Raw genomic sequence first — 23,283 nt, forward strand, 5'->3', positions numbered from 1 at the left:
TAACAGGGACAGGTGCGTTATGAGCGGGATCATCCCGCTGTCCCCCTTTTCTTCCCTAATGACTGAACCCAGCTCTCAGGTTAAGTGAGGATTGTGCAGGGACAGCAGCACACACCGTGGAGTGTTATGGTCATAGGGAGCTGGGGATGGCTGTGAGAGGGCACAGTGCACCCAGAAACCCGGCCGCCGTTCTCAGATGCTTTGACAATCAAACGGTGCATTCTCTCCGGACCTGAGAGCGCTGCCTTGCAAGCGCTGCCTAAGTTGCAGTTGGCTGCAAAAGAGGTGTTGTGCTCTCATTCTGGTGAGCATTTCAGAACCCAAAGGCAGATGCAACCCAGTGCCCCTCCTGTATGGGACAGTGCATCGTGTCCAGATCCTGAGTCATAGGTGCTGAGTAAAGCCAGAGATCTGTCAAAGGGGGAAAAAACCGAGGTATCCAGGAAAAGCCAGTCCCTTTAATCCAAATTATTATGTGAATGGGGTTCTTTTGTCAGGTCTACACTAAATGTAGTTAAGTTTTGTTAAAACCCAGGAACTTGGCATGTTCATCCTTTCCCTTGATGAAGGAGAAAGGCGAATACCTGCGCATATGTTATTGTAATGCACACCTTTCTATCATTCTTGGAAATCTGCCATAAGCTTTGAAGCTGATAAACCATGTAGAGATGAAGACTACCCCCAAACATATATCCTAGGGCAGGAGCACAGAGAGATTCAACCACATACTGCCAGCACCAGTGCAGAGCGCTGTTCCCCCACAGCACAACCACTGCTTTCAGCACTGGCTTTCTCTGCTTCCAGCAGCACAATTCAATTTTTCTTCCATGCTTCAGTAGAAAACCCTGTAATGCAGCCACAATTAATGTGACTTCAGTATCAGTTTCACTTGTTAGTTATTATATACAGGGTTTTTTCAACTCTATATGCTCTATGTAATTGTTCCAAGTAATGCTGCCCAAAGTTTTTAGTACTGCTATTCTAAATATGGAACATTTCTGTGAATTAGATTGGGTCACTATGGCAGAGTTAAAAAGACTTTTGTATTTAAAGTTAAAGTGGTTGCCATAAATTTATTAGGAAATAATGAATAATAATTGTAAATAATAATAATAGATAATATAGAATTATTAATAAATAATAAACACAGAGTGTGTTTTTAAAACAACTTTTTTTCTTTTTAGATGCACTCAGCCTATTAATTTATTCTCATAACCTATATTTTAAGAGTGGTTTGATGCACAGGTGTATAAAGAACCAAAACTTACTTATGTGTACCAGTTTTTGGAAGTTGAGGTAGTAGAAGCTACTAAAAGTATCTGATTTGTGGTGCTCAATGGAGAAAGGAGCAAAACGAATCTAACCTGTAGTTTGATTTTATTTGTTTGAAGTGTTGGCCTTGTATGCTATTTCTAATTTTTTGGTTTAAATTTACATTTTCAGTATACGACATTCATAGGTTTGTCTGTCTGCAGAAAGTTGCTCTTGTCTTTCCCAAAGCAGTGACTTGATTCAGTAAGGATTCTGGTGTATTCAGTTGATGCCTAATTCCTTTAGGAGGATTTATCAATAGACTGTAATTGTAAGTACTACAAGGTGTATTTTTGCAAATTTTGGAAAAAACCATATTGCAATGAATTGAGCAAATAGGTCATAAGTCACAGCAAATAGTGTTGACCAAAAATTTGTTTGTATTTAGAATTCACAGTGTAATTGTGTAAGTAATTACAGATAAACTAGTTGGAGAGAATGCAGCTCTGAGACATCTATTTTTAATATTGTAAATAAAAACAGAATAACTTTAAATACGTTATCAACTTAGATGGAAATCTTTGCAGGCCAAGAGGTGAGTTCTTTCTAAACAAGTGTTACTGATTAGGTTTATGTAGTCTGCCTAGTCTGTAAGTTTCTAAACTGTCCCAACACTTGTGAAATCCCATGTAAATAATACAGTGTAGGAGTGATTAAGGGAAAACACCATTGTTGGGACTTCAAGGAAGCAGAATGACTATCCTTAAGGAAGGGACAGTCCTTAAGAACTACAGTACCACTGCAGTTCATTAAGTCAGTAGTACAACACAGGACAGATATCTGATTTAAGATGCTAACTAGATTTTATATTTGATTTGGTTTTCAGGGAGTTTCTTACTTTCCTATATCCTATTTGATTTCAGCTTTGCTCCTTAATAGAATATGCAGCTCTGTATCCCTGTCTGGAGCCTGGAAGCTGTGATCTGTCACTCCCCACACTCTGCTTTCACACTGGAACGCTGACTGGCCAACATTTCAGCATGGGCCAAAGGATCTGGTACATTTCAAAATCTGTTCTGGTTGTAAGCTCCACCACCGGTCTTGAATGGCTTTTTGTCTTCCATTTTGTGCCCTTCTCAACCAGCTTGTGGCTGCAAAGAGGGTTCTGAAATAAATGCCTTCTCTAAGGAAACCAGGGATAAGAAAGGCTGCTTGTTTAATAATGCCTTCGTTTAGGAGGTGATGTGACTGACTCAAATAAATGATTACTAATTTGCCTGAGAAAACAACACAAAGACAATGTACTCATATGTTGACTTCAGTTCAGGGGATATATTTATTTGAAGGGCAATTACACTGTTTTCTTTGTGGTAACCAAAAATTACCCTCTCCTTTGCTGAAAGAAAAATTGACATGACAGAGATGAGAACGGAGTACGCGGCAGGAAGGCGTGGTGCTGTGGGAAGCTTCTGCAGCGGGGCACATCCATAGTGTTCAAGTTGGCAAAGCAGCTCCGCGGGGAGGGGAGGCTTGGTTTATGGAGAGATGGTACCTATAGTAACCCACTATAGTAACAAATCAAAGCCGCCGTCGGCACTAGAGGGTGCTGGAAGAACGACTGCACCGTGAACAACTCCGTGTTTGAAGTGCAGAACTCCCCGAGAAGGGGAGCCAAGGGCGCGGTGCCCCTCAGAGCTCTCTGTTCTGAGGCAGCCTTGCCATAAACAGCACACCGGTGTTCTCCTCTTGGATCCGCTGCTGCCAAAGGGAGGGCCGGCACCTTGGAGAGATTCTCTTGTTACTGTTTCCTTAACAGTGCTCAACAGGTGATGGCAAAACAAGTGTAAACACTTCAATCACTTTCCAAAGTTTTGGTTTGAAACATCTCTAAATAGAGGGACTGAGCATATGGTGAGAATGAGTAGAGGCAGACTTGATAAATTGAAATTTGAATCTTGATAGTGATTATGAAGTTGGTCTTTAAAATAATTACAGGTCTGTATGTTTTGGTGTCTGATAAATTATGAAGGAGTAAATACTATAGTTTCAGTTTAATTTAAATAGTTGCTTTTGAAGATTATAAGACTGTTTAATACTACAGAATTCTTGATTATAATGTCATCCCATACTAGTTTGATTTTGCAAGGTCTTTAAGTACTATGGAAATATTGGCCAATAATTACTGAAGTAGATTTAATCTGATGATAGAGCTGTTTGGAATTTTTGTTACCAACATTTTAAGGTAAGGAGATATTAGTTTCCTGATAAGGAAACAGTGAGACGCCTTGCAAGTAAATAAAATGGATATTTCATATGAGAATTTGACAACAAGAATTCCACTGAAATTTCTTCCCATTTCATGCATTCCTTTTTTTTTTTTTTTAATGGTAAAAAGGGAATAGGCTTTATTTTCTGAGCATTTCTAGTAGTTAGAATAGAAAAAGCTATAGCATATGACAGCAGAAGCCCACCTTAAGGCACTGTGAATGTACTTGACCTTTTATTCATTCGTTGGGTTGTGCCTTTCCCTTTGCAGAGGGCATTTTGTGGAGATTTGGTACCAAATGACCGCCATGCTAGCACAACTGTGCTTTTGTATCCAGGTTGTCAAGAGTCTTTGAGCCTTGCTCTGGGAACTCAGTATGGTCCTGTGTGTGTGCTGTCCCAGATGGTGGTTTGTACCAGCTGTGCATTTTCTGCATCTGTGTGTGCCTTACACCAAGGCCGTCGCTGAAGAGTCAGGGTTTCAACTGGAGAAACAAGTGCCTGCTAGATCAAGTGCCAAGGGTCTTCCAAATTACCCCAACAGACAGAGCGGGGACAGTGTTGATCCACGTGCATTTTACAGCATGTATTCCTCATTGAAAAGCAGAGATGATGTCATGGCAATGCCAGCCAAATACCATCACTGTTAACTGCTTATTAACACCAGCCAGGTGTGGAGGTACGATGCTGATTTTGTATTCTGGTGTATCTCCTCTATTCTGGTAAAGAAAGGCAGCGCTGAAATAATTACAATAAGTATTTCCTAATTAGCTGTGACACACAGAGACTTTAAGTTACTTTATCAATAAGGCATTGGCTACTGCTGGATACCTTTTCTTTTCCACAAAAATGCAAATGGAGCAACTCATAACAGCTGAAACAGATGCTGAGTATTCAAAAGATAACCTGAGAAGTCAAACAGAGCCTGCCCCTCTAACTTTCTTCTGAACTGAAACTGTTCAGAGCAAAGACTGTCATAAAAAGACAGACATACCATACTCTAAGTAGATCTTATTGTATGTGGAGGTCTTCCCTCATGGGTTTGTTCTTTAAGCTGTGGCTGTTAGTAAGCAAGAACATAGTCTAAGGGGAGCAGAGCTTAATAGGTCCCCTTAATAGGTCTCAATCTTCTTTACATCAAGCAGCTGCTGAATCTTTAGTGTCCACTGTTCCATGTCTTTAATTTTTTTTCCTTACCAATAGCAGGGCAGACAAAACTTTGTACAGCTAGGGAAGGTAAGTGCTGCAATAGTTACAAAAACATTCTGGCTTAAAAGGAGAGACTCTCAGTCTTTTAAAAGCTCTCAGGCTTTTAAAAGTCTGTAGTCTAACAAATGTTCACAGCCTCTCCTGTGATACAAACCAGCTGTAACCATGCATTACTGTGTGTAAACAGTGTTCTCTTGCTATAAGTGTTTCCAACAACAAAGCAGGACGTACAAGCTTTACTGTTCTCTTCTCAACTTGTGTTAATTCCCTCCTACTGATAATCACCCTGTTTTTAAAAATTCTGTCCCATTCTTGAAGCCAGCAAGAGCAGGGGCCAGCACTGGATTGCATGCCAGCTGGGATTGCATGCCCAGTGACAGGCTGAAAGCTGGCCTAGGAGACTGGGGTCTTGGTGCAGCTTTCAGTGTCTTTGGAAAAAGTCTCATTGAAAATCTTTGAGAGCATGGAAACAATGTACTTTTAATGCATTAGTTCATAACCACAGCCCTACTTTTCAAGAAGCAATTCATTGAGCAAGCATAGACTCTTCTTTTTTCTCTTGTGTTTCATTAATTAACTCTAAAACATTCCTCACTGGAGGTGGTTATCTTTAATGGTAGTTATCTTCTTCTCTCAGAGAACTCTGAGAGGAGCCTTGAGGATTCACAGATCAGAGTTAGTGATACTTCAGAACTGGTGGGTGTCCTAAGTAATGTAATATAATAGGTCAAGTAAATATCTACTTTCCCTTTTCTAATACTGCCACTAGCGCGGTTACTTATTTTTTTTCTTCTCATATGTCTTTTTCTTACAAGAAATGTACCCTCCACTTTTCCTCTGCATTTTGCACTGATGCCTGGGCGTTTGTGGCATCTGTCTGACACAAAGGGGCAGATTCAGAAGGGTGCGTGCCCTTTACTATTCACGTCTCCTCTGAGATAAACAATGCCAACAGAACTATAATTTATAAGTATGTTCAAACTAACGTAAAATTCATTTCCCAAATTATTTCCAAGCACCAAGTCCAGATGCCTATTGTTAAGGTTTAGATTTTTCTCTTGCAGCAGCTGCAGAGTGGATTTTTTTTTGACAGTTGTATAGAGTTTCATAGCAGGGAAAACAGTTTTGTTGCCAAATGGTTGTTACCATGATTTCTACTGAAAGAAGGCTTTTGGAGGGGAGAGTGAGTCCAAATGGGTTGTTTATTTCAGAATTGTGTGATATCTTTTAATGCACAATGTTTTTAGTAGTCTGGGTAAATGCTGCTGCTTTAGCTAACAGGAAGAACCAACACAAACCATGATGTATTCTGAACTGGGACTTCAACTGTTAGAAACAATAGTCAGTCATCATGGAATAGCTTTATATTGTAAGACCTATTGGACTGACTAGCATAAATTAACAGGAGACTATCTCCTAGCTTGCAAGCAAATAACAGGTTGTGTGAAATGTGGTTTAGGGATTATCTCCTCCAAATTCTGTCTTCCCTTACCCACACATGGCTGCTTGCTTGTAGTGCTGCATACCTGCTTTTAACAGTCTTAATCCACAGGCACCAATTCTACCTAAGGATCTTCTAAAATGGTATGCCCATCTGTTAAATCCTTTACATGCCTTTTTCTAAAGTTTACTGGACCTTGGTAGATGATGGAGCAAGGATTGCCTTTGGGTTAGCACTCATGTTGCCTTTAGCAATTGTTGATATAGTTCATATTGCTAATATTCTGTAGCTTCAATTTGAGTGTTTTTTTTTTTTTTCTGAAGGTTTCATGTTCTCCTGGCACAGTGTGCTCCAGATCCACACAGTGCACTTGGAGGGCCCTGAGAGAGTGAGAGCTCACAGTATTGACCTGCAGCTGATTTTGTTGCTTAGAAGGAAGGTATTGCTCCAGTGAAGTAATAAGGATGGCACCATGTTTCAGAAGGCAGCAGCAGCAATGTCTTTGCTGTCTTCAAATGATGGCAGATCTTATTGAAGGATCCCAGCATAAGCAGTTCCATGAATTTCTGGACTTGTTTCATGCTATTCCTGAAATGTGTTCTTGTAGCAAGAACCTGAGCTTGCTACAAACCGTGCTTTTGGCTCATCTGGAGAGAACACTCGCCCTACTTTTAGAAGTCACAGAAATGGAGTTTACCAGGTGTTAGATACAGTTTGTAATTAATTAAATGGAGGTGAGAAAAAAGGGTCTACGCAATGGAAGGATTTATTTGGATTACTTTAGTATTGTTCATCAACACTAAATCAGTCTCCTGTTCCAAATTATGCTTAAGCATAGTTTTGCTCTCTTTCTGTTGGACTAATAAGTCTTGTTATGAATAAGCACCTTAGACTGTATTGTTTTAGGGCACCTTTGTAAGTTTATGCCAATTTAAATTCTTTGTATGTTGTGGTAAAAGTAATCTTAATCTGATTACCCTAGGTGTCCATACTTGTTATTTCTCTGAGAGAGAATCTTACTGAGATACCTGTTCTTCTAACATTTTTGGTTGCAATCATTTGCTTATTTGTCTTGATTCCATTTCTTTTTTCTTTCATGAAGGTGCCTTCTCCTATCTTGACTATGTATTTAATTTTGGTTTGCTGTGGATAAGTTAATACATCCTCAAGCTATTAGGGTTTCTATCGAAGATTTTAGTTTGGTCTTATTCCTTCTATTCTACCGTCTTTGAACGTAATTCATATAAATTCCTGTGGTATGTTCTGTGTAGTTTCACTTCTAGATTCACAACTGCCTTTCATTGTCTTCAGTGCTATTCTGCTTGCAAACTGCAGTAAAACTGTTAAATGTGTTTCAGGTTTTTTTTGTGAAGATGAGTGTGTTTACTGTGCTACTTTTCCTGCTTAATGTACTATTCTTTTCAATTTTCAAATTGCTTTCTTCCAAATTTCAAATCTTTCACTAGTTTCTTGATCAGGTAGTTTCTTATCTGAGGTAAATATACTGCCACACCCTGGAAATTTCCTCTGTCTATGAAGAAAAATGTCCCCAGAACAGTTCACAGACTGGGGTATGGTGTGTCCTGATGTTTTGCTGCCTTTATAGGCAGGTGTCTAGGGAGCTAATGTCCTTTAATTTCAGCAAGATCCTGCCATGTGCCCTGCCATGACTCCTGTCAGTCAGATTGACATACCACACAGGTGTTTTCCATCTCAGGGATGAATAAATAAGATTGTATTTGACATCTGTGGATAAATATTTGGCCTCCACTCTTCCAGGAAACTTGCAGGTGTCATAATTTAGCAGAACTCATAGTTATTGGCTGTGAAAGGCTGGACAGAGCTCCTGAAAGAGCCATGAAAATCTTCTCTTTTGTCAGCCAGCAGACAGGCTGTTGGGCAATTTGAGACTCTGCCTTCCCACAGAGACTGCTGTTTTGTTACTGCAGTGCTTCCAGGCACTCCTGCATGGAGGAGAGAAAGCCATCGGAAATGTTTGGTCTCTTACATGGAGGAACTGCAGAATTTGGCTGGCAAGGCAGAGTTTGATAGGCACTGAGTCTCTCTATAAGACAGATTGTTTGTTAACCAGTTGATGACTTCTATAGAGTCTGTGCTGCTCAGTAATTGTTGGGGCTGAGAAGCAGGAACAAAGGTTATAGTTTGCAGGTTAAATAATCCTGTCTTAAAGGATGTGCAGCTTATGAAATACTCAAAATAATCTAGGCTGTCAAAGTGAAATAGCAAAGGTATCAGCAATTGACTTTTTCTGGCTAAATTTTCCTCCTCTGTTGAGCAATATGGTGTGTAGACAAAAAAAAAAATAAATTCTGAGAGCCCCACAAGAGAGTGGCTGCCAAATACAACAAAGGTTTCCTGTGCAAATCTAGAGAGCCAGGCTTCAGTCAGCCTTGTGGCAATTGCTGGAATTTGCTTACCTCTGCATTTTGTTTCACTGGGTGTCCTTCAGGCCCACAGGGGTAACCAGTTTTAACTTTGTGGATTATGAATTTTTAATTTAGATGGAAAAAAATGCAAATAGTGTTAGAGAAAACCATATTAGATGGTTTGAGCAAAATGTGGTTTACTTTTACTTGTGCCATTTATTCCTAAGAGCCCACAAGCACAAGAACTCTCACACTGTTGTATTTATAAACTATTTCCATGGGCAGTGCTGCAGGTTCTTCCTGTTTTGTGTAACTTGAAGACTTGAATATTAACTGGTGCAAGGTGATTTCTGGTTATCACTCTTTCATGATGTTGTAACCAGAAGGGTTTTCTCCTTCCTAGCAGGCTCTGCTGGGCAGCTGCCTGGCACCAGCTGCTTCCTTGTGTCATTTTCTTTGTTGTTCTCTTCCTCGGGTACATGTGCTGATGTTTTTGAAAGATTTCTCACCTGCTTATCCCCCACGTTGTGAGTGTGTCTCTTCTGGGTTTGTGCAGGAACTGTGGTTGAGATACCAGTGTGTGGAAGAAACTCACATATAAGACAAAATAGAATGGAATAAATAAGAAAGTTCATTAACAATAATATTTTTCTCTGCAGATACTATCTGCACTTCAGTTGTAAGCTTGGCTATTTGCTGCCTGGGAAGCCCAAGGGAAATAAATGTTTTATGCTTACTTTGGCACACTTTAGATTAAACAGCCTTTCAGTGTAGACCCTTCTTTGACCCAGGATGCCCTGATGTCAAAAACAGTCACATGAAACTAAATTGGAGTAATCTTGAAACAAAATCACTGAAGCTTTAATTTCCTTTTTTATTTGTGGATGCATATGGAATAATAATTTTGCTCCATAATTTCAAGCTAAAAGGTAGCTTTTCACATCTATCAAGATTTTCCTTCTAATGTATTTAGTCTTTTATGCTTGATTCCTAAGAGGCACGTTAATATTAGGAACAGGGGAATGAAAAAGGACCTCATCAAGGACAGAGGAAAATTTTTATTAGTTGCTTAATTTTTTGTCTTTGTGTGACTTTCAAAGCTAGAAGGCAGCAGTTTTCCAGCAGCAAAAGAAGCAGGAGGCATATATAAAAAATACAGGAGGAAGAGCAGGAGAGTCAAGACAAAAAAAGCAAGATAGTGTGAAAATAGAAATACCAAGTTTTCCTTTTAACAATATTGAAAAGGCAGTAAGTGAACAGAGAATATATTAAGTGAGGGGACAAATCTCAGTATGGTGTTACAGCTTTCTGTCTTGTTAAGCACACCAGGAATTTGTAGAAAAGAAGGCAAGACAGACAACGTTCAAAGCTGAATGTTGTAAACTATTAGTTTGAAAAGGCACGTCCCCACATTGAAACTTTCAGACTTAGCAAAGAGGAGTCTTTCCCTTTGTGCCCCATATGAAAGGATCTGAGAAGACTTAGATCAGGAGACAGAAGAGATATTTGTGGAATGTCAACAGCACTCCAGGAAGCAGTTTGTACTTGTGCTTGTGGTGGAGGACCAGCAGAAGTAGAAAGGACTTAAAAGGGCATGAAACTGGATTACTTTCATTTGACCTTTTTTTGTGGATGGTCACTAGCCCAGAGTTCTGGAAATGTGTGGAGGCATCTGAAGAGATGAGGTACTGCTGACTGTGTGTGAAATCAGAGCTTTTCACCATCCTCTCCCACTCCATTAGTCATAAAATTACATATCGTCTCAAAGAAGAGAACTTTTAAACAGGAAAAACTGCCAGCCTGGTGTTTCACAAAATAACAAAATTAACCTATTTGTGGCAGCAAAAAGAGAGGCCATTTTTTATCAGGGGCTTTGTATCCCTCCCCAAGGTTTTGCACTAGCAGTCTTAGTACAGCACCAAGTATGAACACCTAACTTTTCAGCTTGCACTGAATAATCACAGAATTGCATGCAATCACACTGCAATTCCATCAAAATGGACAAATTGCTTAGGTACTTAAGGTCTGTTTAGCTTGAACAGGAGGACAGAAGGATGTTTATAGAGATTTATTTCTATATTCCTTGTGGATGATGTAGCATGCATAGAGTGAAATGAACTTACCTGAGGGGAGCTTGGTGATAATCTTTTTTTAGGACTTTCAACATCATACAGTCTGGAGAAAAATAGCTCTTTTGGTTTGAGGATAATTTGAAAAGCATCTGTTTTCAGATGCTTTCATTAAGTCATTCCATTAGAAATGGAAGTGCTGGAAATATATTTGATGGGAAGTATGCAGTGGAAAAAGAATGCAGTTGTATTTTATCTTTAAAATAGCTTTGTATTTCAAAGAAGTTTACAAAAAAAGGTGGGCTTCTGAGCATGCCAAGCAAGTTTGAAGATCAAATTTGTAAGTGGACTTGGTAATTGCATTTTCAGTTCTGATGTAAAAGTGGCATTTTGATGAGCACTTTTATTACTCAGTTTAAATTATTGCATGTGGAACTCATTCTTGTATAAAATTAGAATTTTTTCTGAACTCATATTGCTTGAGACTAATGTAGATGTGCAATGAGATGTGTTTAAGAGTGATTTTAATCATGATACTGAGACCATTCTGTTCTTTGAGAGCAATTTTCATAGCTGGAGCCTTCTATTCTGACTTGTTGAATGTGAGTGAAATCTTGGTGCCAGTGCCAGAACTGGAGCATTCTCCTGCAGCAGACCTGAAAAGAGGAGACAGAGGCAGGTCATTAAACACCACCTGCAGAGGGTATTGCCAAGGTCTGCAGGCAGCTGAGACCAGCATCACGATTAATGAGGGAAAGGACAGATTTTACACTGAGAAGGTATTCTGGGCCTCTGCATTAAAAGGGTCATGTCAAATAATGCCTTGTTCTGTCATGTGGATAGAACCATCTGTCACTGGTACAGCACATGAAAACAGGCTGGGGCAAATGGTGGTTGTCTGTAGGAGCTGGGAGTGATGGATTATCAGGGGACTGTGTTGGAACAGCTGGATATGTCTGTAAAGAGCTGTCTGGTGCTTGCAAGTGTCTGGGGAGGATAGTGACAATACCTGTGTTTTCCTACCCTTTCTCTCTCAAGTTGCTTAGTTTAAATGCCTACCTTCAACTTAAAATGCTTTAAAGAAACTAAAACTAAGAGCAGGTATGATGTTGGTAAGGCTTATTTTCTTAGGTAGCTAGGTCAGTGTTTACAGAGAAGACCTGTTTGCCCAAACCTTGACAGCAGTGTTATCAGTTTGCTTTCAAAGATAAAAGGAAAAAAAAAAAAAAAAAAGAAAATTCAAAAGATGAAATTTGTGTGTTCTAAATTTGTTAAAATGCTAAAAGAGGGAGATGAGAGGAGAGAAGGAAGGTGCTGGACACTCTTTGGCTATTAGGGCTAGTATGAAAACAAAAGACAGCAGGTGGACAAACTGTGCAGCTTTTGGGTGGTTCTGTAAGTTGGTTTGGGGTTTTTTTGGTGGGGGGGTTGGAGTTTGGTTTGTTTTTTGTCTTGGTTGGCTTTAGGAATCTTGGTTTCTGTTCAAGCTGTTAAAGGTATGGAGTGCTAAAACAGGGAATCCAAGTGAGTTGGATGCCGGTTTAATTGCTCTGCAACTGACAAGAGTGTGCGACCCCTTGGCAGCTGCCCTGCCTTCTGGCAGCAAGCTGAGGGACGAGCAGGCAGAGGAACAATCTGATCAGTTTTTCCACTGAGCTAACTCCCACACACCTAATGTTACACACTGGTGTTTAATAAATCAGCTCTCAGAACATGAGTGGGGAGAAGTTACAATTTCTGTACAGCAATAGAATATATGCTTAAATATACACTGTGTAGATACTGATAGCTGCTCAATAGTCACCATGGCAGGTGCTAAAGGACCTTGCCATGTTTGAGCTTTGGGGAGAGTACCTCTGTGATGTACATTAGGGAGTCTGCACCTAATCATCCTGGTCCGTGGTGTTTATTAGTTCACCTTTGTCTACTTACACTTTCAAAATCCCTTTCTCTGTTTTCTTTGTGCCAGCTCATGCTCCTGGGTTTTGGAGCCAGCCCTGATTGAGTGAGTTTACATGAAGTCAGCTCCTAAGTCATCCTCCCCACACTCTGAGAGGTGCTTTGGCATAGGAAAGAGGAGTGGCTGGAGCCTAATAAGTCATACCCAGCTGTTAAGTTAAATTTATGTTGATAATAATTAAAAGTTAATTGAAAACAAAATAGTGACATTTTTGTTTTGAATGCACTGCACAGTCAACTATTTTCTAGCCATGTTTTTTAGTCCCATGGGACCTTACCATAAGTAAAGAGAAGGTTGGAAAAAACTTGCCCTTTGTTTGACCTTGCTTTTAAGTCTGTCCCCTGTCAAACAGAGGATCTGCTTTCCAGAATGTGACTCATAATTTTAAAAGAAAATAAAATACTAATTACTAGCTGAAAATACTAATTGCTAAGATATTAGGGACAGTCTTCTATAAAATTTAAGTAAATTCCTTTTAGTTCTCTCTACACTAAGAGAAGCCTGAATTGTGTGTTTCTATTTGGCCTTTGAGAGCACAGCTGAGACTTGAAAAGATACACTTTAAGAAAAATGTTTTGTCTTGGAGAAGTAATCACTTGATCTGAACTGACACCTGAGTGGCAAAATGTGTATGGTGCATAGTCAGGAGAAGGGCAAAGCCTGTATGCCACCCTAAAGAAACCAGCTCCTCCTAGGTGCGTAGGAAAAAGATTAACTCGTTCTATGGTGAAAGGTACAGCAGTGTTAGAAGGAAAGGCGTGCAGTAGTTCGGAGCTCTCCAGCAGTGAATTTCTTGTGGTCCTGTCCTTTTGTTAGTTTGTGAATGATAATGAACTACTCGTGGATTGCAAAAAAGGACCATTCTGCTAACTGTACCTTGCAGGTAGAATTTTGACAGTGGGAGTCTAGAGCTGCACTGGTTAATGTGTAGAGTTATCAACGTATTCATTCTCTCAGGGGGTTTCTTACTTTCATCTGTCATTACATATCCCACATTCTCCTGGTGGTGAAACTTCTCACCAGTATTCTATACATAGATTACTTGAGTTTCTAAACTGTTCTTTAATATTTTCAGTTTAGTTATTTTTGAGCATCAAAACAGACAGATTTTCTTTCCAGTGTTTACTTAGAACTGACCCTCCCAGAGAGTAAAAGAAGTATCCAGCCCGTGTTATTTCTAAGGTGTTGCCTAAACTCATTCCAAAGCCAGTTCTTCAGAGGAAAGCAGAGACATAATTCATCTGCTGGAAAGGAATAACTTTTTTTTTCTAACTATAGCGGAAAAATTATTCCTTCAGTTTGTTAGACAGCCAAGCAAATCCCTGACAAGTAATTAATCAAAATGATATATCAACTTTTAGTAAGAAAAAGAGAAGACTTGTATTCCTACTCAAAGAGGTGTGACTGTAGCAGTAAGGAGAGAATTTGATTGTTGTATGTTATATTGTATGTTTATTTCTGTGGGCCTTTTTTTCTTTGGAATAATTCAGACACCTACAGAATGCCTTCCTACATTGAGCAGGTCAGAGCCAGCATCTTCCATGGACTTAGGATAATGCCATATCAAGTGATATTTTTAGCCACCCATCTTCCTGGGTTACATATCCACTTATTCTGAGGACCAGATTTTAAAACTTAGAATTGCAAATAGAGAAATATGTATTTCTGTATGTGTTCACTTTTGGCTTTTTTGTGTTCACCTTTCCTATAGGGGTTTGTTACTTATAAATACTGTGGGTTTCCCCTTGTGGCTCTTTTGACTTCATTGCACTGTACAGCAGTTAGCAATGTAAATTGTCATCCAGGCTGGGCTTGCTACCAGAGATGATGCCACAAAGGTGGGGAAGGGAGAAACTGCAATACTGGAACTTTCCTTTCAGGATGACAACACTAGTGCTACAGGAAGTGGATTAGGGAGCTCAACTGAAACAAAAGCAATTTGCATGTTGCAAACTTCAGACTAGTTCAGTTTTGAAAGCAGTTTCATTGGCTATGCTTGCAGGCACACACGCAGAAGAGAAACCTGAGGAGAAGTACCACAGGGCCCTCATGGTGTTACTTTATTTCGTGCTCCACTGCCCTCTTCACAAGCCATTGGCATTTTACAGACTCTGTATGAGCACCAAACCTTTTACTTTATGTGGAGAGGTTTGTGATTTTCCAGCAAAATGCTATTAACACAAATATTTTTCATTTTTGCTTCCACCTTGCTTTGGTCAGTAGTGGGATACTTACCCTACACGACTTTATGAAAATGTGGCATTTTAAAAGGGGCAGGTAAGTACTAGATACCTGGATGAACAGCATTGGTTTGTATTCCTGAGATATGAATTAAAATAAATGAAAACAGATGTGTCTTATTTTGCATTTAAGAATGACTTTTTTTAGCTAATAATTAAATTATTCTTTGTTTAGGGCTCTCAGGATAAAATACAGAGCACGAAATACAGTTGTGCATGTCACTATTTTCTGTCATATTTGCATAGGCTGGGTGATTGAAAGGTGATATACTGGGAAAATACCAGTTTATTTTTGACCTTTGTATGTGATTGTCTCCTAGCACCTGCTGTTGGCCAGGGTTGGTGTGCTGCTAAAGAAGTACAGCTAAAGAAGTATTTTACCAGGCCCTCTGGCCCCAAGGACAGGTACAGCCAGAGTAGGAAATCGTCTGTTCTTGCTGGTTTGGATCTCTTCTGACTAATCTGCTGCTGTCACGTGCATCATTCAAGTAGTTTAAAAGAAATTGCTTCTGTATGTGGCAGTAGTGAAACAAAAGTTTTCACTAGTGTCTTGACAATTATTTTTCCATAACATGTTTGAGATGATGGGAAGAAAAGCATGTGGCAAGCTTCTACTGTAAGATAAATTAGGTTGGTATGTTTCAAAACATTTGAGAAAACTTTTGTTAGGAACTTGACTTACAGAGAGGTTGATTTATTTATACAATGCACATCAGCCATAAATATTTTGAATTTTTGTTTACAAAACCAAAGATGAGTTGATAGTTTTTTTCCCCCCAAGATCTCTGTTTCTTTTGATTGTTCATTAGAACAATTGTTCAATACACTTAACAGTCTGCCTTGAAGCTGTGTCAGTGGCTGTTTGGCCTGGTAGCTGGCCATGTCCAGGTGACTGCTGCATTTTTCTTTAACCTATCACTTGCTTTCACTCGACCTGGTGTACTGTACATTTAGAGAAAAAACAAAGTTAACTCTGCTGATTTTTCTGCTATTTACAACAGTGTTGCTTAGCTACCATCACCTGAGTTCAAAGCGCAGTTGTCCAGGCTTCTGTCTGGGCAAGATATTGACAGAAATAGCCTTAATGAATGTTTTTTCTGGAATTCTTCTAGCAACTGCTTTTGATGACAGTTTTAGTACCATGTATATAATCTCCCTTTTTGGAAATTCTACTGACCCTATGATTTGTAAATCTAAAGTAAAGCTCTTCTGTATTTATCTGTTCTCTGGCTTTGCTGTGACAAAGTGCAAACCCTCATGTCTATGGCATGTTTTTTTAAGTTTGGGGGAAGACAGCATATTCATTAAGCATTTGCCAAAGCATACCTTTGAATAATTTCTGTTCACCTCTTCTCAATTATGTATGTGCTGTGAAATGCATGTTTTGTGCATGAAAATGGATTATTGGCAACTTGTCTTCAGTATTGTCAAGGACAGGTTTTTAAAGCTTTCTTCCCCTTGGTGCAACATTCCACAAGAAATTCCATTTTGAAGGAACACTGAAATTTCTCCTGTATTTCAGTCCCAGTTTGTCTTAATTAGGCTTTTTATTTTTCAAGCAATGGCCTTCTCACTTTTAAATCTAGTGTTATAGTGAATTCAAACTGAGCAGACATTTTTCTCATGCAGTTCTTTTTTTTTTTTTTTTTTTTTTTGTGCAGTTTAAATGCTCCTAAACTGTGCATGCTTTGGAATCTACAGCATTTCTCAGTAAAACAGATGCCATACATCAAAATCCATTTATAAGGTGGTGTAGCTTGCCTCTGCAATTGCAAGTTTCTGGTTTGGGTAACAGCTTAAGTTCTAGGTGTGTATGTTTTTTATTTTTAATGGGTCTGCTGGAGTGGCAGCCATGACATCAGTCCAAAACAGAATTACACAGTCATTGGAAAATGCACACTTTCATTAGCCAGCAGTGAAAGAAAGAAAGAGTGTTTTAGACTGTCAGAGTTTATGCTGTGGAACAGATAAAAGGCCAAGTGTAGCAACTGCCAGTTAAATAATTTCTAAAACAAGCCAGTGGATTTTTTTTCAATTGAGAGATCAGTTTTTCCATAACTCCTCTAATCTAGCTACAGTTCCTGCTTTAGAAACACTACTGCAAAGCAGAGGCAGCAATACATAATCCAAGTATTTCTTGTTAATGTAGTTTTTATTTACATATGAATACAGATTATATGTATATAATTTATTTTTTAAAATCACTCTCATTGCAGCACGAGACACTATTGTTGCCAGTCTACCTTGGTCTGGTGAATTTATTTTTTAAGCCTCTTTAAAAAGCTTTGGGAAATCTGCAGCATCTCAGATGATGCAATCAGGTAATGAGAATGAGAGTGAGAGTTGTAGAGCTGGAAATAACTTCCAAGTATTGAAGACTTGGCTTCTTGCATATCTGAAACTACTGATGTAGGACAACTGGAAACCTCTCCCCCTCTTTCTCAGTCTGGAACTATCTGACCTTTTTTTCAGGAATTTTGGAATATTTCTTCTTCAGTTCTAAAATTTAAATTATTTTACCGGAAAATTATCAAACAGCACCTTAGTTCTGTATGTGATCTGTCCTACTGTGATCTGTTCTTGTTGCTTTAGCTTCAGAATTGAGACTAAAAGTGTGACCAAGGCATTCAAGAAAACCCTTTGCATTTGAGTTTGGAGTTGAAATTTACTTCTATCTGAATCAGCTGTGACTTGCTCACATTTTTGTCTGTGTTTACAAAGCTTAGTCCAAGCAGGATAAAAAAACAAAAACCAACATTTTTCATCTCACCAGCCTTTGGAACATTCTGTGCTATTTATTACAGCTCTTTCCATCCGCAGTGTATTCAGTGGCAAAAGACACATTGCAGCTAAAAACCTACTTCTGGCTTTGTATCCCACTTCTGGTTCCAACAAAACTCTCAATACAAATGTGAATCCCAAATTTGTCCCAGGTTTTTAAGAGAGCAGGCATGTGAAAATTTAGCTTAATTTAGTAATTGAGCTATTTGTTAATTTAGAACCACCCTTCAAAGATCTCTTTCAAGTCAGACTTGGGAGCTATATGTTTTAAGTCATAGCCTGCTTTCTTGGGAAGTGTAGGATTTTAAGGTCCAAGATACATTTTATGTTTTGTCTTCCTCAGTGTGTTTTTGCTGGTTAAAGAACAAGGCTATGTATGATTGTCTCTGGCTTTTGTTCTTTTCTTATTACTTTTTTTTCCCCTCCCAAAATAAAGCTAATTGTGCACATGTAAAAAAGATGTTTGGAGCCTGATGGACCCTGGAGTTTCCACTCTTTCAACAGTTTAAGTATTCATACACTGTAGATTTAACTTTATCAGCTTTGCATACATACAAGCAAAACTTAGTTGGATACGTACCAGCAACTTTCTAAGACAGTAAAATGAAACTTTTGAACCTCTTTAAGGGGCTGTTACAGAGTAATTTCTCTTTCTATTCTATTACCCAGTTTCTGGCTCTGTGGAGGATTCATTTTCAAACTCAAGTTGCTTTACCTTACTACTAAGGCAGATTCTCTCTGTTTCAGGGTTGCTTCACAAATCCTTTGGGTAGGTTTAAGGTACAGCAAGACAAAATTTGGAAAAGCTTTGTTGCAAGGGAATGAAAAGTTGAGGGTTTTTCCCCCACTTAATAGGAGGTATAAAACTGCAAAAGGAGAATAAACCTGGACAAACTGTAGTAGATATTCCAGAGATTACATCCAACTGGTTTTGATGCCAAAATAGAAATCCAGGAAACATTTCAAACTCTTGCCAGTCAAACAAAAATACCCTGAAACTAACCTTTGAGCTTCATTGATATTCCTTGGAACTGCATTGACAAAGTACATGGCATAGCAGCTGCCACTGCTTTGTAAATCAGTAAGAACTTTATTTACCCATTGATTTCAAGCATATAAGAAATTTCCTTTTTGGATCAGCTGAAAGCATGTTCATGGGCTTATGGCTCTCCTCCTATAAATCTATCTTTAATATGCCAGCACTAGCCTATGCTTTGCAGACATGCTTATTTTTCTTCACATATCACCTTCTCTGCTGTCTCCCTTTGCTGTGTTACAACTTTAACTCCAAGTCTGAGGATTTACTAAGCAGTTTTATTGTAAGTTGCTGTTAACACAACTATTCTACCCATGCTTATGATGAATCTGCAACTGAGCTCAGAGTTGCCGGCATTTTACCCAAGTCTATCAAAGGACCATTTCATCACAAAAATAGATTTACTGCCAGAATTTCTGGGGAACTGAATGCTAAACTGCCACCACAATAAATGCTTTAAGAGCAAGGAAAATAATAGGAGACCTTTAGTACATCTTTCCATCTGGTTGTGCTTATGGCCCTTTCTGAGTATGAACTAACACGTAGCGCTGTCACGATAGAATTTTCCATGACAAAACCTACTGGCAAAGCCTTGGTTTCTGCTTTTGGAAATTATTACCTATTTCTATTAAGTAGGCTATTTCAGACAGATAAATTATTCACATCATTGAAATGTTAATTGCAGTAAGAAATCATCTTGAGATGAAATGTTGTAGGAGTTCAGTTTTGAGAAGTATAGTCCAAGGAGATCAGTAATTAATAGGACTTAGGTCTGTGGCAGGGCCAAATAGAAAAATGAAGATGTATGAATCATATCAACAAGTATTTTCTGAACAATTAATAATATTTATTGAACTGATATATTCATTATTGATTTCTCTATCCAGCTAATTCCCTGGAAATTGTGGAGAGGAGATAAGTTCTATTGTATGAAAAAGTAGAAATGCCCTGGCTATAGAAAGCTATCAAAATCTGTAGGTGCCTGTGTTGCACATTGGATTTGAGAGTCCTTACAGAAAGACACAAGACCTTACAGATTCCCTCAAAACACATTTGTGGCAACTGCTATTATAATAGGAAGACCTTTCTAATATCTGATGGCCACAGAAATGTAATCCAATTCTCAGAAATCTTTCTTTTTATATTTGTAAATCAAGCCCCTTTTTAACAGCAATAGCTTCTAAGAGTACCTCTGAAATATCTCTCCACCCTTAACTCATTTATCCTACATCAGAGGAACCACATAGATCTCCTAATACCCAGCTGAGCAATTTTTAGTCTGAAGTCTCTTTCAAACTCTTTAAAGGATTTGAATAAAGGACCTCAAATATGTATCTAATAAAAAATTCTATCATGGCCAAAGGAAATATCTTTTATCTGTGCTCAAATATTCTGTTCTGACCCACTTTCCTAGGCATCCATTAATTGCAGTATTTTTACAGGTGTTAAAGGGTATGACTTTATTTCAGTTTTTTGCAGGCACCAAACTGAAAACAAAGAAATAATCAACAGGCTGGTAATTAATGTGGAAATAGAAGTGGAACAGAACACTTAGGAATGTTTAATATGCTCAAAAATAATCAGGAGCTGAACTTGTCTGGCCCTCTCTTGAAATAGTCAAATTTCTGTTGTCCTTTGTGGCCCTTCTGTCTGCACATCAATGCCAGGTAGCTTTGTGCTTCCCTATAATTTATAAACTACCCTTCAAGTTGGTTTTAAAGATGCTTGCTTGAATTCATGGTATTGTATTGTTCTCTCATAAAACATATAACTCCTTAACAGTAGAGGATACTACATCTATGTAACAAGAAAAATACCATCTGTGGTAGATCACAGAGGAGAACACACATGGTTCAAATAAGGAAAAAAATCCATTGTTTACTAGAATTTTATAATTTGCAACAAATGCCACATGAAACTTGGGTACTTTTTTCAGGCTGCTGTGTCAAATGTCAGGGAGAAAAGCAGGAAGAATGCATGAATTGTGGCAGAAAATCTCGTGTTACGTGTCTTACCACTTGAAATATGCCAGAAATGTGTTTGTTTTCAGAAAGGACAGCTGTAAAGTGGGAAGGAAGGACAGAAATACTTTTTCTGACTGTCTAGGAAGGCAAGCTTAGGACAGCCCTAGGTATTCTGTGCATGTCACTATGTTCACATGGATGTAATAAAGCTTTCCAGGCATGGATACACTCCAGACTTTCACCCTGACCATGCAGTTTACTACTCAGTGCACCTCCTGCACAGCAGATGAGTTTCCATTGCTATCAGCAGTGTGGTGGCATGTACATGGCCACTATCACCCCACCTATTTCATGGAAAGTAACAAGAAAAATTCTATTGCATTTCCCAAACTACTTGAAGCAGCTGTGAGGAATTTTTTAAAATTTGATTCTCAGTAGGAAACCCCCTCCCTTTTATTGTAAAAATAAAGGTGCTGTTAAAAACAAAAAAATATTTTACATTGTCAGACATGCTGTTTGTTTGACTTCAGGGTGAGAAGCTTGCAAGGGCAGCAGATTTGGTTTTGCGTGGTAATTCTGTAGATTTATATGCACTTGTAACAAACTGCCCTTGAGCAGGTGTGCATTAGAGAATACATGGTCTGTTGGGAGAAGGTTTTGGAGGCACATATCTGCATTTTTAGGATTTGTTTTGTGTAAGTAGCCAAAAATTGCTTCTGTTACATGGTGGCTAAGTAAGGAATCAGCAGAGATCTAGGAAACAATGTTGATAATCTAACTTATAAGTAGTGCTGAGCCAGGTGGGTGGTACAGGTAGGTAGTAGAAGTGCAATACAGGCATTGTGTGTGGGTTGGAGTTTGACTGTTCTTTATAATCCTCACGGTATCGTAGGATGTTCCAGGCTTCCACACTTGGCTGAGGTTCCTGGGTGCCCAGAGCACAAACTGCAGGCAGAGTCAGCCTGGCTTGAGGCTTCTCTGCACACATACAAGGTTGGTTTGAAAGCAGATTCTAATCACTCCTTGGGGTCTGGGAGCTGCCTTTCTGTATGTACAGCTGGAGCTGTCTTGCTGTAAAACCCATCCAGAATGCTGAGAAATTAACACGTGTATGTTTTCACACACAGTAGTGTGTGGAACAGTTGATACCAAGTGCTACATCTCAGCACTGACTTAAAATCATATCCCAGTGAAAGCAATGGAAGACTAACAATTGCAATGTTTATATTGATATCGCGCTTAACTGAAATTGGTAAAACTGCTTAAAAAATAAGCACAGTAGACTGAAGTTGGTCTCAGATTATTATTTTTTCCAGAAACTTTTTTAGTTACTACCTATGTATCTTGTTTAATAACCTCTTATTCAGAAGTCAGCTGTCCCACTGCGGAGGGAGCAGCAATCTCTGTCTTGCTTTCGCAGTGCCTGTGAGAGGATTCTGGTTGACAGCAGTGGAAACTCAAACCTTTCCTTGGCCAGGCCTTCATGCCAGTGACTTCTGGTAAGGGCAAACTTTTCACTCTGGCATTGTGCCTTTGCCCAGGACCAAACCTGTCCTGGTGCAGACTGCAGTTCCTGGGGCCATCCCATGGCTGTCACCTTTCCTGGAGCTGCTGGTGAAGTGTTTGCTGCACCCGGGCGAGTGGCCAATGCAGGGGGATCAGAGACTGCCAACTTGGTGTTCCAAGCTATGCTGGATAGGAAAGGTCCCACAAAAGCAATCGTTTTGTGTAAATTACTATTGGTAAGAGAGCAGGCTCTTGTTTTGTAGCTGACTAAGGAGGAGATAAAATATGAGTGAACAAATGTTTATTCTGGTGGAATAAACATGAATATGTGTTACAGTTACTGTGATGAGAAGGGCTGGGAGCAGAAAGCTTGGACAGCTTCTTTTAATGGAAATTCTTCAAAGATAGCCACTTGCTGGCATTGTACAGAGGAATCAATTTAGAATTCATAAAATTCTTAGCTCTTGTTGTAGAAACCATTTTTTTTCTAGTTGGGTTATTTGAAATCTGAAAGCCATGTAGTATTAGGCTCTAATGGGCCCCAAAACTGAGTATGTTTTGGAAGTGCCTATGGGATAATGCCAACCCCTCCCTAGTCCTTACAGTTGTTTTCCAGAGACCTGGGTTTATAAGAGCATGCCAGGAAATCCCTTGTCCTAACTATGGAAAGGGTGGGAAAAGGAGAAAGAGAAGGTGCATGACTGAGAGCTCAAAGAAGTCAGAAATAACTACACTGAAGTTTTAGAGTCAAACAAGGAACTATTTATTACAGAGAGACTGCCCAAATCAAAAATTGCACTGGCGGAAGAAAAATATAAATGTTTTATTGCAAGAATATGAAAACAAATATGAATTTGTAGTTCAATGCATTATTTTTGTCATGCAAAAATGTTGAGTTGTGAAATTGTAAGGAGTCTTGGTTTCCCTGTGCCTGTAGGTTTTATCACAGAACCTGGTTTTGCCTTGGCCATACTTAGTAGGAGATGTAAAGATATAGAGCTCAATTAGCAGTTAGTAAAGGCATAATTCAAAAAGATGATCTTTGGCACAGAGTGTGCAACTGCAATATTCTGTAGCAATCCAACCTGTAAAGCAGCCACCCCAAACTGCTGTTGGTATTGCAGGCCAGTAAATAGGAAAAAAAAAATCAATTCTGATTGAGTAAACTGTTAGT

Source organism: Serinus canaria, chromosome 7, assembly GCF_022539315.1.
Source record: "Serinus canaria isolate serCan28SL12 chromosome 7, serCan2020, whole genome shotgun sequence".
NCBI classification, from domain to species: domain Eukaryota; kingdom Metazoa; phylum Chordata; class Aves; order Passeriformes; family Fringillidae; genus Serinus; species Serinus canaria.